Below are 15,244 nucleotides of genomic sequence, written 5' to 3'. Positions count from 1 at the left end.
CGTTAAGGCCCTTAACAAAGGGTGTCAAGTCTTACTGTGTAATATTAATACTAATATAAATGGCAGTTTGACCAAGAGCAAGGCTATTAGGAATGGCCCTTACAGTGTCACCAAATAAATATGCAAGTACTCTCAAAGCTTAAATATCTCTACACAGATCAGCCACAATGAAAGGTTTAAATCTATTTAATAATAAATAATAAAAGAACATGACAATACTAAATATATATTCATAGTGACATCAGAGTTCAGGGCAGCTGCAGTGGTTAGCATTGCCACCTCACAGCAAGAAGTTCTCTGGTTTGATCATCTGGGGTGCCTTCTGTGCAGAGTCTGCATGTCCTCCCTGTGGATGTGTGGGTTTCCTCCGGATGCTCCGGTTTCCTCCCACATCCCAAAGACATGCTGTAGGTGGATTGGATACTCTAAATTGGCCCTAGGCATGAGTGTGTGCGTGTGTGTGCCTTCTGTGGAAGGTTCGGTGCTGGGCTGGCAACTCGACACCGTAAAAACTCCACTGCCAATCATGAGTGGACAGGTGATCTGCTGTGGCGACCCCTAACCGAGAAAAAGCTGGAAGAAGAAGAAGTGACATCAGAGTTCAAAACCACAGGAAATCTTTAAAATAACATTGCAGTACAGGCTCACACAAATAAAGAAAAACATCTAAACTAAGCTTAACTATATTCCTGACTGTATCTAAGAGAATTATACTATAACCTAAGAGCTTACTAATAGAGCAAGGCAGATGTGGTGAATCAGTCTTCTTGTTATCAGGTCCAACACAGAATACAGAATGCCCTGTCTCCCTAAGAAACTTCTCAGATTAATATCTCAAATATTATTCCTCGGATAGCTTGCAGAATAACATCACTTCTTGTCATCTGACTTCTAGTTCTCAGGCCAAAACCTCCATTGCTGGAAGCTGGTAGCGCAGTTTGATATACACATGACATACAGTTCTAATACATTTGTAACACAAACATCTTATGTGACATACAGTTCTAATACATCTGTAACACCAGCATCTTGTATAAATGAGTTTGATATTCACAAATGACATATAATAATTTACAAAATTCCAGCTAGCTGTGCTGGCAGTATCTCCTTTCGTCACACTTATCACTATAAATCTCAACATTCTTAAAGCCTTGGCAATATCTCACTCTCAGCTATTTAATTTAGTGTGAATAGTTATAGTTCCTAAATCTTTACTATTCCTGGTTTATACCTTATCCATGGATTACTACTGCTTAAGTATGCATGCAACCTTACACATTTTTGCCCTAAATCCCACCATTCACCTTTGTCCCACTTTTCAGCCATCAGGTCTCTCACTTGCAACCCCCCCCCCCCAAAAAAAAAACCTGTAAACACTGCATCTATTTTTTTATCCTTTTCCCTGTTGCTGACCAACCATCTGCCCTCTCATGACTGACCCATTGTTCCCCACTGGGTGAGAGCTGTTCCCAAGAGAGTATCATGCAGAAAGCCATCAGGGTTTTGCTTGTATTTATGGAAACCATTCATTTGCAGCAGACATGCATATGCAAGTGCCATTTATGTCTTCTTTTATGGGTATACACATTTTCACTGTCACTCCATGAAGACTACTGCCCAAATAGAGTTTGGTAGACCCATTGCATGTCCCTGATCCATAGCACTGCATCTATTTTAGCATAATTTGCAAACATATTTGTTATGTTTTCTGCATCAAAGATGTAATCTGAAATAGATATCACAAGGACAGCTGATTCAAATACTGATCTCCATGGTACCCCATTTGTGACCCCAGTTCTAGCAAAAACTCTCTTCTGGCCACCAATACTTCACTTTGTAATTTATCTGTAAAAGAACTCAGAATACATTGCATCATTTATGCCAAGATCTTTTAAAATCCCAGTAAGTCTCTTATATGGTATAGTATCAAAAGTCAGGTACACCATAGCCATTGAATCACTGACATTTGCCTCCTTTATGTTTCTGTCACTAGAGTGAATCAGATTTCCCTGTCATTACATATCTAGTAAAGCCATGCTGATTTTCATTTACTGAACAATTAATGTACAATCAATAAACTTAAATTATTCTATGCCACAGAATATCTTCTGTTGTATTTTCTTAAGATAAAGGAAAGACTAAGTGACCAGTAGTTCGTACATCTGTTCCTAGAAATATTACACAAAGGACCACTGTTGCATTCCTCCATTAAATGGGCCATATTCCATATCGCAATAAATGGAGCTTGTATGACCCTGGAGAGTACTCTAAGAGCATTAGATAGCTAATTGTACAGATTGCTTGCCTTACTGAGCCACAATATCCTGAGTTCTGTGCTAACCTTATCTATGTAAACTGCTCTGTCATTCCATTTTCATCTTCTTTTTCATATTTTCCTTATAATTATGAAATCCTCCATTAGTAAACTTTTACAAGTACTTTGAAAACATGCTGATTGAGTAACTCTGCCCAGATACTAACATATTTGTGTGCAGTGACATCCTTTTGTATAAAAAAAAAAACAGCAAGCGGCATCATTTACGACTCGTCTTGCAACTACTCACATACTTAACAGCAGTTCATCCTCATGCTTCACTGTGGTTGGCTGCTTTTATCCTTTTCAGTGCAGGCTCACCTTTGTTCAGTAATCTAGCAATCTGTTTCCTGACTTGCTCGTATTCTTACCTTACATCATTATCTTTCTTTTCTTACTTTCTCTTTACGTTACACTTGCTTCTTCCACATCTGCCTTTACTTATTCTGGTGCACAGGTGCAGAGGCAGGGCATACAGCTGTGCTGTCCATGACTCATGTTCACGGGTCAGTACACATTGCAGGTAAGGTCAGCTGGTGGAGTAGGACAAAGCATCTACATGCAAGTTCATCTGTCCCACTGGCGTGCAGGTTTATCTGCGGTCTGATTAGCCTCTGTATGAGAGCAGGAGCTTCACAAGCACAGTATGATTTCAGGCTTGGAGGAAGGAATAGCAACAAAGATAACTAGTGTATAGCACACAGATGTGTGGCATACCATGCCCAATATGTGCCTGACACCACTATATGCCAGTTCTTTCCAGTTAGGGACCATGAAAAGACCTCATAGAATGATGGCTCTCAGAATCCATCACATCCAATTAAAGTTCTTATTCCCAGTTCTTTAAGCAGAGTAACTGCAAGAAGTCCAGCAGGTGAAAAAATACTCCTGGGATTACTAGAAGGAAGCTACTGAGGTAATCAGGGCAACAGAAAAGAGTATGTAAAGATAGCTGTAGGGTCACAATGACTGACTGGGGACTGGGCTGTGTAAAATAATAAAAATGTACCTTTACTTTTTTGCACACTCTGTCATTTCTTCAAAGTGGGTGTTTTAATAATTTTAATTTTACTAATTTATTAGCATTTTTCACCAGTAACAAAGATGATTTATTATACAAAAGAAGTATTAAAATGCCATAATTCCTGCAAACTGATTACATGGAAAGGATTTCTAACAGGTATAGATATTGCATAACCTATCTGCAAGAATCATGTAGCTGTTGAAATTCCTGAACAATGGGATTCATTCTTTACCTTCCAGCAAAATGAATTGGCCACCATTATAGTATCCATAATAAACACACAAACCAAGATCCTCATTTTCATTGGTCAAAATAATATAGTGAATAATATGGGTTTCCTCTGGGTGCTCTGGTTTCCTCACACATTCCAAGAACATGCAGTAGGTCTGCTGGACACTCTAAATTGGCAATAGGTGTGAGCGTAAAGGTGTGCGTGGTGTGGAAGAACTACCGTGGCAGGGATAACCACCCAGCAGTGTAAACCTTGGCTCTAGATGATTTTCACTGGTGAAGTGACACCCTGACATCATGTGCAAAAATGTGAAAAAGGGGTTGTGGGTGGATTAATGGATATCTAAAAGTAATAGCAAAATGTACAACTAGCAAAGGTACACTTATAAATGCTAATAGAGAACCATACACTATTAATGACATAAGTATGTAGATAATCACATGGCATGCTACTTATATAGGAGTAGGGTTATAAAATGTTTCACATGAGTACATAATAGTTAAAGAACAAAAACAGTGAGGGGGGTTAGATGATGAGAGTGTTATTGGTATTTCACTAATCTCCCAGGATTTCTGTGTGGTAGCATAAGGATTTTCTCCACTGTCTAATATTGTGTGACCACAAAGTTGGTAAATATAAGTAAGATTCGAAGTAAGTGCAGCGAATGAAAAATTTGCTGATTATTTATACTGACTGAGCAGTTCACTTCTTTTTGCTTTGTCTTACTTGCATGTTGCTTTTATTGCATTTTCGTATGTTGCATGCATTGTTTTAGTATTCACATTTTTTTTGTACCATAGGTAATGCATTGTTTTAGTATTCACTATTTTTGTATAATAGGTATTATATGTACATACAGACTCACATGTATGCATGTGCAAGTATGTGTGCATGGATGCATATCTGCGCGACAGTGAATCTCTCAGCTTCTGTCCTATCATTTAAAAAATATCAGTGGGTTGCACAAGCCTCTAAAGTATGAAAAACATTTTATTTGTGGAATATGGAAAATGAATAAGATTCTTTTACATTAGGTGGGTGAAGAGATCTGTATTGGGGTGTTTTGTGAGATCAGTGGGGATCTTCCTGTAGTGGAGGTCCTATTTTGCTGACTAATGATTTTTCTTCCAGATTTTATATTGGTATTTGTATGCTTTTGTTGCAATTTGTTTTTTTTTTCTTCTTTTTAACATTTTGCACCATGTTTAGATGTAAATGTGCTAAAACTGAAATAAAGGAAAGATGTACAACTGAGACATGCCTACCAGATGACTAACAAATCACAGAAATCTGAGAAATTTCAGTATTTCCTAAGAAGTATGACCATTGCCACCACCACCCCTACAGATATAGATGTTATTATATGTTCTCGTTTCTCAATGAAAAGAAGGCTGCTAGGTAGTAGCTGGCAGACTTGCCTGTACAGAGTTAGACTTTGGGTATGCTGATAGGAGTCACTAGTATAAGCAGAAAAATTACAATACTAAATTCTAAGACTCATAATGTGCATTGCTATGGTGAGAAGGGGGCAGCCTCTGTTGGTGCAAGGTATTAGGGGGCATGATCGGCAGACCCTTATTTTTTTTTACTTTTTAAATTATATGATGGCAGCAGAGTAGAGTGAGGGCATTAGGAACTGGAAGAGCACCATAATGGAGAAGGGACTTTTTTTGTCCTCACTTAGAGCGAGAGTACATAGGACATTAGGTTATGATCCTCTTAGAAAAGGGAGAAGTGCCAAATCAGAGTAAGGACCTTTTTTTTGAGAGGCAACAGATCAGAGAGCAGCACAGTGTAAGAAATGACCCATCTCTGGCTTTGAGTCCTGGAATAGTGACTGTGAATGGTTGAAAATGGGAACAGATGTATACTAAATCTGAGAATGCTGTGTCTCACAGCATTATCTTTTCCCCGAGGTACACAGCTCTAAGAGGGCATAGTTACAGGCTGTTGCAGCTTTGGTGGACAAGTGGGCTTTAGTTTGTAAATTGAATAGCATGAAGTTAGCACAGATGATTAGTGGGTGTCTGGGGGCTGCAGGTTAGCAAGCCCCCTGCAAAAAAAAATACTTTAAATTAGAACAGTATCTGATAATATTTGCTGTTCACTTGTTTCACTTTTTTTAATTCCCAAAATCACAATTATGGATCTCAAGATAATAATAGTGCACTACACAGAGCATTTCTGTGGCAGTTTGATTTATATTAAGCATGTAGGTGTTAAAAATCCAACAAAACATAAAATGTAAACAGAACCAACAGTAACTTGTACCATAGTTCTTTCTCTCCATACCTTCAAAACTGCATATTCTATTTTTATAGTTGGAAGAGAATGTTTAAAAAAGTGAAGACCTAATGTACATTCTCTTGCGAGAAGCTTTTCATGATTGTCTTGGTCTCTTACCATTCCAGAGATGCTGAGTGGCTCTGGTACTAATATCAGCTGTCCTGGTTTGTAAGGGTTACATTTGGACCCTATCTATTGAAATATGGAAAAGTAACACTAATGTCTGGCTGAGCACAATGTCCCCATTCCTCCCTGCTCAGCAGCCGTAACATAGAGTGAGGTACACATATTTGCTCAGCAGGGTACAGTATATGCTTATGCTGCAAGCATCATTTTCACTTGAAGCTTGAGCGCTGCCAGCAGCAGTGATGGTGTTACTATCCCAGTCTTCAGGCCAACAGCATCCACGTCTTTACATTGAATGCTTTGAATGTTGAGTGCCACAACACTAAAATGTAAAATATCGAATTCAAAAATGATGCAGTATAGTAGTGAACAGGAAGCCAACTGTAGAAGATCACAGTACATATGGAAATTCACCCCTTCCCAGATATAGTAGCAGAGGGTGCAGGCCCTTACCACCATGCAAAAAAAACTCTTTTTTTTTTTTTCAACATTTTGGCTGCTGTCTGCATTATGGCACTCAACATTCAAAACATTCATTGTAAAAACATGAATCCACCAGTGGCACATGTCACTGCTTGACTTTAAACTATGCCACTAAGTACTGATCTTATTTCCACAAGGTGGCTACAGCAAGCATTAACCAAAGGTTCAGTCTGCATTTCTGAAACTGCATACCTGCTTTCAGAATATTGCATCATCATCTAAGTATAGCTTCTGTCCCCACACACAGACACACATGCCGGAGAGTAAATGGTTCTGAACAGACTACTATTTCCAGTGAGAAAAAATCCTCACACTGACAGACTTAAGCAGAAAAAAAAATAACCAATACAGCTTTCTGAAAAAATGTAATTTTCAAATATCTGTAACTTAATAAAATAGCACTATAGTAAGCATAGCAGGACTTCTTTAAATTTTAATTGTACCATCTCTCATTGCTCAAAATAAATGATTTAAAAAAACTGTCTCGTGGCCTACAAGACACATGCCTGGCTATACTGTTGCTATTAACTCACCAGTAAAAGGAAGGCTAGCCAGACAAGACAAATTCTCTGCTCTAAGTAAAAATTCACTAAAAAATTGCATGGATAAATGAAAAGAAAAAAAAAGCAACAAAGGTTGTTATTTAGCTTTCTGTGTTTTGGTTTATACCTCAGTGAGAATATTGCACAGCTGTAGGATATCCTGATGATAAACTCTTGCGCAAACAAAAGTCTTTGGAAAGTTGACCAAAATCCACAGTTCCAGTAGAGGACTGAATTTGGGGTAGGAGTGTTCTCTTTATACCCAAGTGCAGCAACCCTATAGTTGATTTTATTAGTTTTTTAGGGAAAAAACCCTCTGCGAGTTGGTACAAATGGCTTCACCTCATACAAAAACAGGGATCTTACATCCTTATTTCAATACAAAACAAATAATTTTCATTATCTATACCATGACAGGGGCAATGGGTGCTGATTGTGTTAATAAGGTAGAATTCGGCTAGGCATGTGAGGGTCCTAGGGCCATTAGCCTAGTAACCTCCTCTGATCCTGTGATCCTATAAAACAGTGAAATAAAAAGGAGGAAGTACTTTCACTGAAGAAATAAATAGCATAGTTAAAAACATTCTAGCTCTTTTAAATGTTATTTACTAGAAATGTTTATACTAACAACAGTCTTATAACAAGCATGAATTGCATTGTTACCAATGGCATGTGCTGAAATCTCATTTGTTCTCTAACCTTTCTGACAAATGCTGCTTTGGTGCCATCTGACTTCTCTCTTTACTTCATAACCCCCATTAGTGCCTTCTCTGTCTAAATTATGTTAATGTAGTGTTTCTGCACATGCCCGATACTCTGTGCTTTGGTTTATCATCTAGTGTTTATATATTTATTACATTTTGCCTATTTGTTCTTTTACATACACCATGGCAAGCAGTTTTTATCTCCAATCGAAGTTTGTTTTTTCATTCCTTTACTGCATGTACATGTTACTTAGTAAGTACAGTTTTACATTTAAATCTACTTTGTTTCATAAAGTGGTATACATCTGGGATATGGTTAAAAACGTTCCCCTGGGACAGTCAATAATATCTCATTTTGAATAGCAGAATTATTTATACCATTTTGTATCAATAAAAAGAGTAAACACACTTCCTTGATATGCCCCAATATGCCTTTAACCTAAATAAAACAATCATTGTCCTACTATAAAAATACATTGGAAAAAAAGAGTTTAAACCTTCTTTTCCATTTTTTGCCTTTTTGGAGGGGTTAGTCAATAAGAATTTATAAAACATATTCCTCCTAGGTCCCAATATGCCTGTAGCTTTTAACAAAAAACAAAACTAGACAGACAAGTAGCTGTTGTGTTTTACTTTTCTGCAATACAAAGAAACTGATTAGTAATGACTGCAAGCTATTAGAAGCATGGCATTTGTTCAGCATGACGTATATTATATTCAGGTTTTTAGACTTTTTAAGCACATAGGGAAAACATGCAGAAAACTGGATTCTGTGTTTTACAACAAATAAATTCAAGTAACTAAAACAGAAACAACTAAAGGACTAATACAGTATTTTATATATATATATATATATATATATATATATATTCAGCATAAAATGACATTCATTTAAATTTCATTTATGCACAAGTTTTCTTCTAAATGTAGTACAAGAAAACAGGAGAAAATTCAGCTATGCATTTGTAACAACAAAACTTTAAAACTCAAATATTAAGGCAGTACCTCTGTGGCAAACTTTGCAGGATAAAATCTACAGCATAAGCTATATTCAATTACCTATATACATAGAATTGTTAAAAAAAACAGGTATTATTATTTAATTCCACAATTTATATTATTAGTTGACTATTTACACCCACATACATAAATATGCACAAGTGTCTACCTGTGCATTTACATATACATACACATACATGCACATACACACATATACACATACACACTTAACACGTCATAGATACTTTGCAAAAGCCACTCATTCAAGCTTTGACACTTGGTATGTAACTGCGGTATCAAAATAACACTTTTTTACAGTTAAGGATTTATATTCCTCACAGACCTGTATATTATTTTAGTCAGTATACTTAAAACAGTTCTACACATATTGTAATCATTAAAAAGTATGTGATTCAGCCTAATAAATGCATGTGAAGTGCACATAAAACCAAGTTCCAGATTACAATGTTATAAAGAATGGTATTGATTAAGGTACCAAATGTATGCTTAATGTTTAATATGTTGTTTGGTTGCATTTCCATTCAGCACATTACAAATTTGATATGGTCTTTAAAAAAGTATTATAAACCAGGTGGCAATAAAAATGCAAGTTTATAATTTAAGCAAATCTTTGCAAAAGGTGTTGTGCATGGAATATGTAAATATACATCAATATGACTTTGGTATATTAGGAAGAGTTGCTTTTAATCTAAAAAAGTGCTCCTACCTTATGCTAGCGGGGAAATCTTGGATTCAGAATCATACTCTGCCTTATGACACAATACACAGAGGAAGCACATTGCTGTCGTTTACAGAGGCTCAGCAGACAGTGATTTGGAGAAAATAGTATCCTCCTTGTTAATCTTTAAAGCAATTCAGCCAATCAGAATAAGTAGCTGGAAATGTGTTCTGTAAACAGTTTCTCCATCTGAAACAATTCAGCTGTCCTGTTTACAGATAATGTGGGGTCAGCAGTGTGGGAAGGGAAGAGACCCATACTTGTTAACTGAGTGTCCTTATGGATATTCATTCCTGTGTTAATTAGACAGCTACAGTCACCCCTTTAGTAACCTTAGTAGAGGAAATGTATTACTGGCAAGCATTCTGCACTCTGCAGCTGTGTTTGCCTTGCCCAAGTGCACTTTCTGAAAACATGTAAGGTTCCAGCAGCAGTTCATAACTCCTGCCACTGTAACAATGAGCTACACTCTGCTGTACTTGGGGTAGCTTTTGTAAAATTAGGCTTGGTGTTTTACTACTTGCAGAGAGGATCCTTATCTATTAAGGCAGGAGCAGGAAAGAAATTACAGAAAACTTCACTTGTAACTTAAGTAAAACTTTTGAAACTGTGAAAGTGTTACAGTTCAAATGCCTCTTATCATCTGGTTTTGACACTGTTTACTATTTTCATGTTTAATGTAAGCAAATCTGCATTCCATTCCTAAAAGGCATTCAAATCATCTGTACTATGTCACCAAATTTGGACCTTTAACCTTTGGGAAGGAGGCCTGGACTTTTATAGTTACAACAATGCTGTTAATAACTGTTGTTTATAGCACCATCTGTCAGACAGCAAATAATATGGCACAGCTCAGGAATATTGGAAATTTCTGTATTTTAGATATGTTTCTGTGGCAGGATTATCAAAGCAATTCAGAATAGTAATAGACAATTTACATAATAACAACAAAGATGCATACATTTAGGTAAACAAATTTAATCTTAGGTTTGATTGAGGAAGATATAGCATAGTGAAGTATTTAAAAACCTGGGGAAGATATAGCATAGTGAAGTATTTAAAAAGTACCTGCAAAAATGCAACAGTAACTCAAAAAGTTAATTACGGTTTAAGCAAATAAACAACTAATTAATACAACTAATAAATGAATGAGAGGCATCCAGATAGCAAATGAATAACATCTACCCACTCTCTCCTGGCAATCATACCTCTCAACTTCTTGTGCAAGAAATCTGGACAAAGCCTGAAATAATGGGGGGACAAAGGTCCAAAAATAAGGACAGATTTTAAATATTGCTCTTATATGCTTAGAAATTGCTAGAATAACAATTTGTGTTAGCGTGCATTTTCTGAAGGATATGAAGTCTGAAACTCTAATATATGTCATTATTTAGTGACTTCAATCCTTAGTGATTTGCCAGAAAACCACAAATTTTATGAGGAATAGACCAAAAAATATAAGGCAAAAATGTGGACATTCTGCAAAAATCTGGACAGTTGAGAGGTATACTGACAATGTAACATGTACTCCAAAATACTGTGTTCTCAGGGTAAGAATAATGGGGGAGGGTTGTTGGGGGATAGGGAAAAGTGCCAAATGAGGTATTTGAAAGAAAATATGTTAATTTCAGAAATGTGTATGTCAGGCAACAGTGCATCTCACATACACACACAGTTTAAAAGGTTAAGCAGAAATTTGCCAGGAGAAAAGATTTGGCTGAATATGTAGAAGGTTTAGAACATTCTGTTACAGGATAAGAATCAATAGTTTTTTTCTAAGGCTTAAAGGAAGTTAGCCAGAAGAATTTATTGGTATGAACATTTAAGAACTCTGGGCATGCTTGCTGTAAAATACCACTCGTTTTGCATATTTTCTAATACCTAAAACATTTTTATTCTTTCTATAATACATGTTAGAAGACAAATAACAATTATCAAAATGTAGTGCTTATGTAATGACTGCAATACAAACCATGCATGGACCTAATCCACAACTGTGTGACAACTCCACTATCTATATAACTGGGCACTCCTTTTGTTGTTGTTGTGTCTTTCGGCTTTTCCCGGTTAGGGGTCGCCACAGCGGAACTCAAGTCCGCTAATGATTGGTAGTTGATTTTTACGTGCCGAGTTACCAGCCCTGACGCACAACCTTCAACGAAGGTATGCCCATTCGTGCATGTCTTCACGCAGAAGACACTCTAGCTGAGAATCGAACCAGACAGCATCTTACTGTGAGGCGACAACGCTACTGCAGCACCACCACCGCAGGTTATAACTGGGCACTCCTTTAGAAATCCAAATTTCACACAGGCCAGAGATACCTAAACTGATTAAGTATTGGCCTTTTTTTTTTTAACTCTCGAAGCCTTTCATTATATTTTTCACCCTGGTGTCTTGTCTTCTTAACAGCCTCCAGTACTTACAGGTTAAACATGTGCTGAGGCCAGACATACAAACTTAAATGCAGTTTAAACTCCTGAGAATTATAAACTACATTTTATCTCAGTTAATCTAGTCACCCTACATTCTGTAATCCATATCAAGTAAGGAATACTAGTGGAGCACAGGAAATAGCATAAGTTTGTGAATCTCAATTTGAGCTTTTAGGTAAACCAGACCATGGCCTGGGATTTTAGATAATGTACAGGCACCTAAGTTGGGGTAAGAGTACATTATATACAACGTTAACATTCCATACAGCATTTACTAAGCCCCCTGAAGCCGCACCAGTTGCAAATTATGCCTTACTCAGACTGTTAGAAATGTGGGAAGCAAATGCAAACTTGAATCATATGATATACTGTACCTGTGTCCCAAACTCCCTGGGTTCTGACTTAAAGTGCCAAATATCGTGATCTCCTACTGAGAATTCAATCCTGAGATATGTATAATGTTGGAATTGAGTAAAAAAGAATTGTTGGGTAGGTACTGAAGAGCTTGCAAATGTCGCTTATTACTATAATGGTAGAATGTGCCTTGTTAAAATACTAGAAGTAACTACACCTACTACTTTGGAGCAACATAGATCAATGCTAATAACTCATTTATTTAGTTATTTGTTTGTTTATTTGTTTATTTCACAGCCTGTCCTGTTCATATCTTGGAAAAGTCACTCCTGTTTTCAAGAAAGTCACACAGCACTCCTACTCCAGCTGGATCTGGAACAAATATTTGGAAAGCTTAGTATGGATGTGCCAGAAGCATGGGAATATTGCAAAAGGAGTAAGCACTTGATACAGAGACGTCTCCATATTCTTATGGTATGAATTTATAAATGAAGTCTCCATATTCTTATGGTATGAATTTATAAATGACATGTCTCCATATTCTTATAGTATGAATTTGTAAATGACGTCTCCATATTCTTATAATAGGAATTTATAAATGAAGTCTCCATATTCTTATGGTATGAATTTATGAATGATGTCTCCATATTCTTATAGTATGAATTTATAAATGACGTCTCCATATTCTTGTGGTATGAATTTATAAATGAAGTCTCCATATTCTTATGGTATGAATTTATAAATGACATGTCTCCATATTCTTATAGTATGACTTTATAAATGACATGCCTCCATATTCTTATAGTATGAATTTATAAATGAAGTCTCCATATTCTTATGGTATGAATTTATAAATGACATGTCTCCATATTCTTATGGTATGAATTTATAAATGACATGTCTCCATATTCTTATGGTATGAATTTATAAATGTCATGTCTCCATATTCTTATGGTATGAATTTATAAATTACATATCTCCATATTCTTATGGTATGAATTTATAAATGACGTCTCCATATTCTTATGGTATGAATTTATAAATGAAGTCTCCATATTCTTATACTATGACTTTATAAATGATGACTCCATATTCTTATGGTATGAATTTATAAATGATGTCTCCATATTCTTATGGTATGAATTTATAAATGACGTCTCCATATTCATATAGTATGAATTTATAAATGACGTCTCCATATTCTTATGGTATGAATTTATAAATGACATGTCTCCATATTCTTATAGTATGACTTTATAAATGACATGCCTCCATATTCTTATAGTATGAATTTATAAATGAAGTCTCCATATTCTTATGGTATGAATTTATAAATGACATGTCTCCATATTCTTATGGTATGAATTTATAAATGTCATGTCTCCATATTCTTATGGTATGAATTTATAAATTACGTCTCCATATTCTTATGGTATGAATTTATAAATGACGTCTCCATTTTCTTATGGTATGAATTTATAAATGAAGTCTCCATATTCTTATGGTATGAATTTATAAATGACATGTCTCCATATTCTTATGGTATGAATTTATAAATGACGTCTCCATATTCTTATGGTAAGAATTTATAAATGACACGTCTCCATATTCTTATAGTATGAATTTATAAATTACGTCTCCATATTCTTATGGTATGAATTTATAAATGACATCTCCATATTCTTATGGTATGAATTTATAAATTACATGTCTCCATATTCTTATGGTATGAATTTATAAATGATGCCTCCATATTCTTATGGTATGAATTTATAAATGAAGTCTCCATATTCTTATGGTATGAATTTATAAATGACATGTCTCCATATTCTTATGGAATGAATTTATAAATTACGTCTCCATATTCTTATAGTATGACTTTATAAATGACGTCACCATATTCTTATAGTATGAATTTATAAATGAAGTCTCCATATTCTTATAGTATGACTTTATAAATGACGTCTCCATATTCTTATGGTATGAATTTATAAATGAAGTCTCCATATTCATATGGTATGAATTTATAAATGACATGTCTCCATATTCTTATGGTATGAATTTATAAATGACATGTCTCCATATTCTTATGGTATGAATTTATAAATGTCATGTCTCCATATTCTTATAGTATGAATTTATAAATGAAGTTTCCATATTCTTATAGTATGAATTTATAAATGACGTCTCCATATTCTTATGGTATGAATTTATAAATGACATGTCTCCATATTCTTATGGTATGAATTTATAAATGTCATGTCTCCATATTCTTATGGTATGAATTTATAAATTACATGTCTCCATATTCTTATGGTATGAATTTATAAATCACGTCTCCATTTTCTTATGGTATGAATTTATAAATGAAGTCTCCATATTCTTATGGTATGAATTTATAAATGACATGTCTCCATATTCTCATGGTATGAATTTATAAATGACATCTCCATATTCTTATGGTATGAATTTATAAATGACATGTCTCCATATTTTTATAGTATGAATTTATAAATTATGTCTCCATATTCTTATAGTATGAATTTATAAATGACGTCTCCATATTCTTATGGTATGAATTTATAAATTACATGCCTCCATATTCTTATAGTATGAATTTATAAATGACGTCTCCATATTCTTATGGTATGAATTTATAAATGAAGTCTCCATATTCTTATAGTATGACTTTATAAATGATGTCTCCATATTCTTATGGTATGAATTTATAAATGAAGTCTCCATATTCTTATGGTATGAATTTATAAATGAAGTCTCCATATTCTTATGGTATGAATTTATAAATGACATGTCTCCATATTCTTATGGCATGAATTTATAAATTAAGTCTCCATATTCTTATGGTATGAATTTATAAATTACATGTCTCCATATTCTTATGGTATGAATTTATAAATGACATGTCTCCATATTCTTATAGTATGAATTTATAAATGACATGTCTCCATATTCTTATGGTATGAATTTATAAATTACATGTCTCCA

General features: G+C 34.9%; 1 protein-coding gene across 2 annotated transcripts in view; it reads right to left on the bottom strand.

Annotated features, from left to right (window-relative positions):
- COLEC11 (collectin subfamily member 11) overlaps nt 1–9,527 on the bottom strand; it is a 436,183-nt gene extending 426,656 nt beyond the window's left edge. For both annotated transcript variants that reach the window (XM_044070461.1, XM_044070471.1), the window contains exon 1: nt 9,438–9,527. The gene's annotated coding sequence lies outside the window, so the exon portion shown is untranslated. The remainder of the gene's footprint in view (nt 1–9,437) is intronic.
- Between the last annotated feature and the right edge of the window lie 5,717 nt (nt 9,528–15,244).

This window comes from Protopterus annectens, chromosome 1.part0 (assembly GCF_019279795.1).
Source record: "Protopterus annectens isolate FY-2018-M chromosome 1.part0, PAN1.0, whole genome shotgun sequence".
Lineage (NCBI taxonomy): Eukaryota > Metazoa > Chordata > Ceratodontiformes > Protopteridae > Protopterus > Protopterus annectens.
The sequence above is the reverse complement of the archived record's forward strand: the minus strand, read 5'-3'. Positions and strand labels throughout refer to the sequence as shown.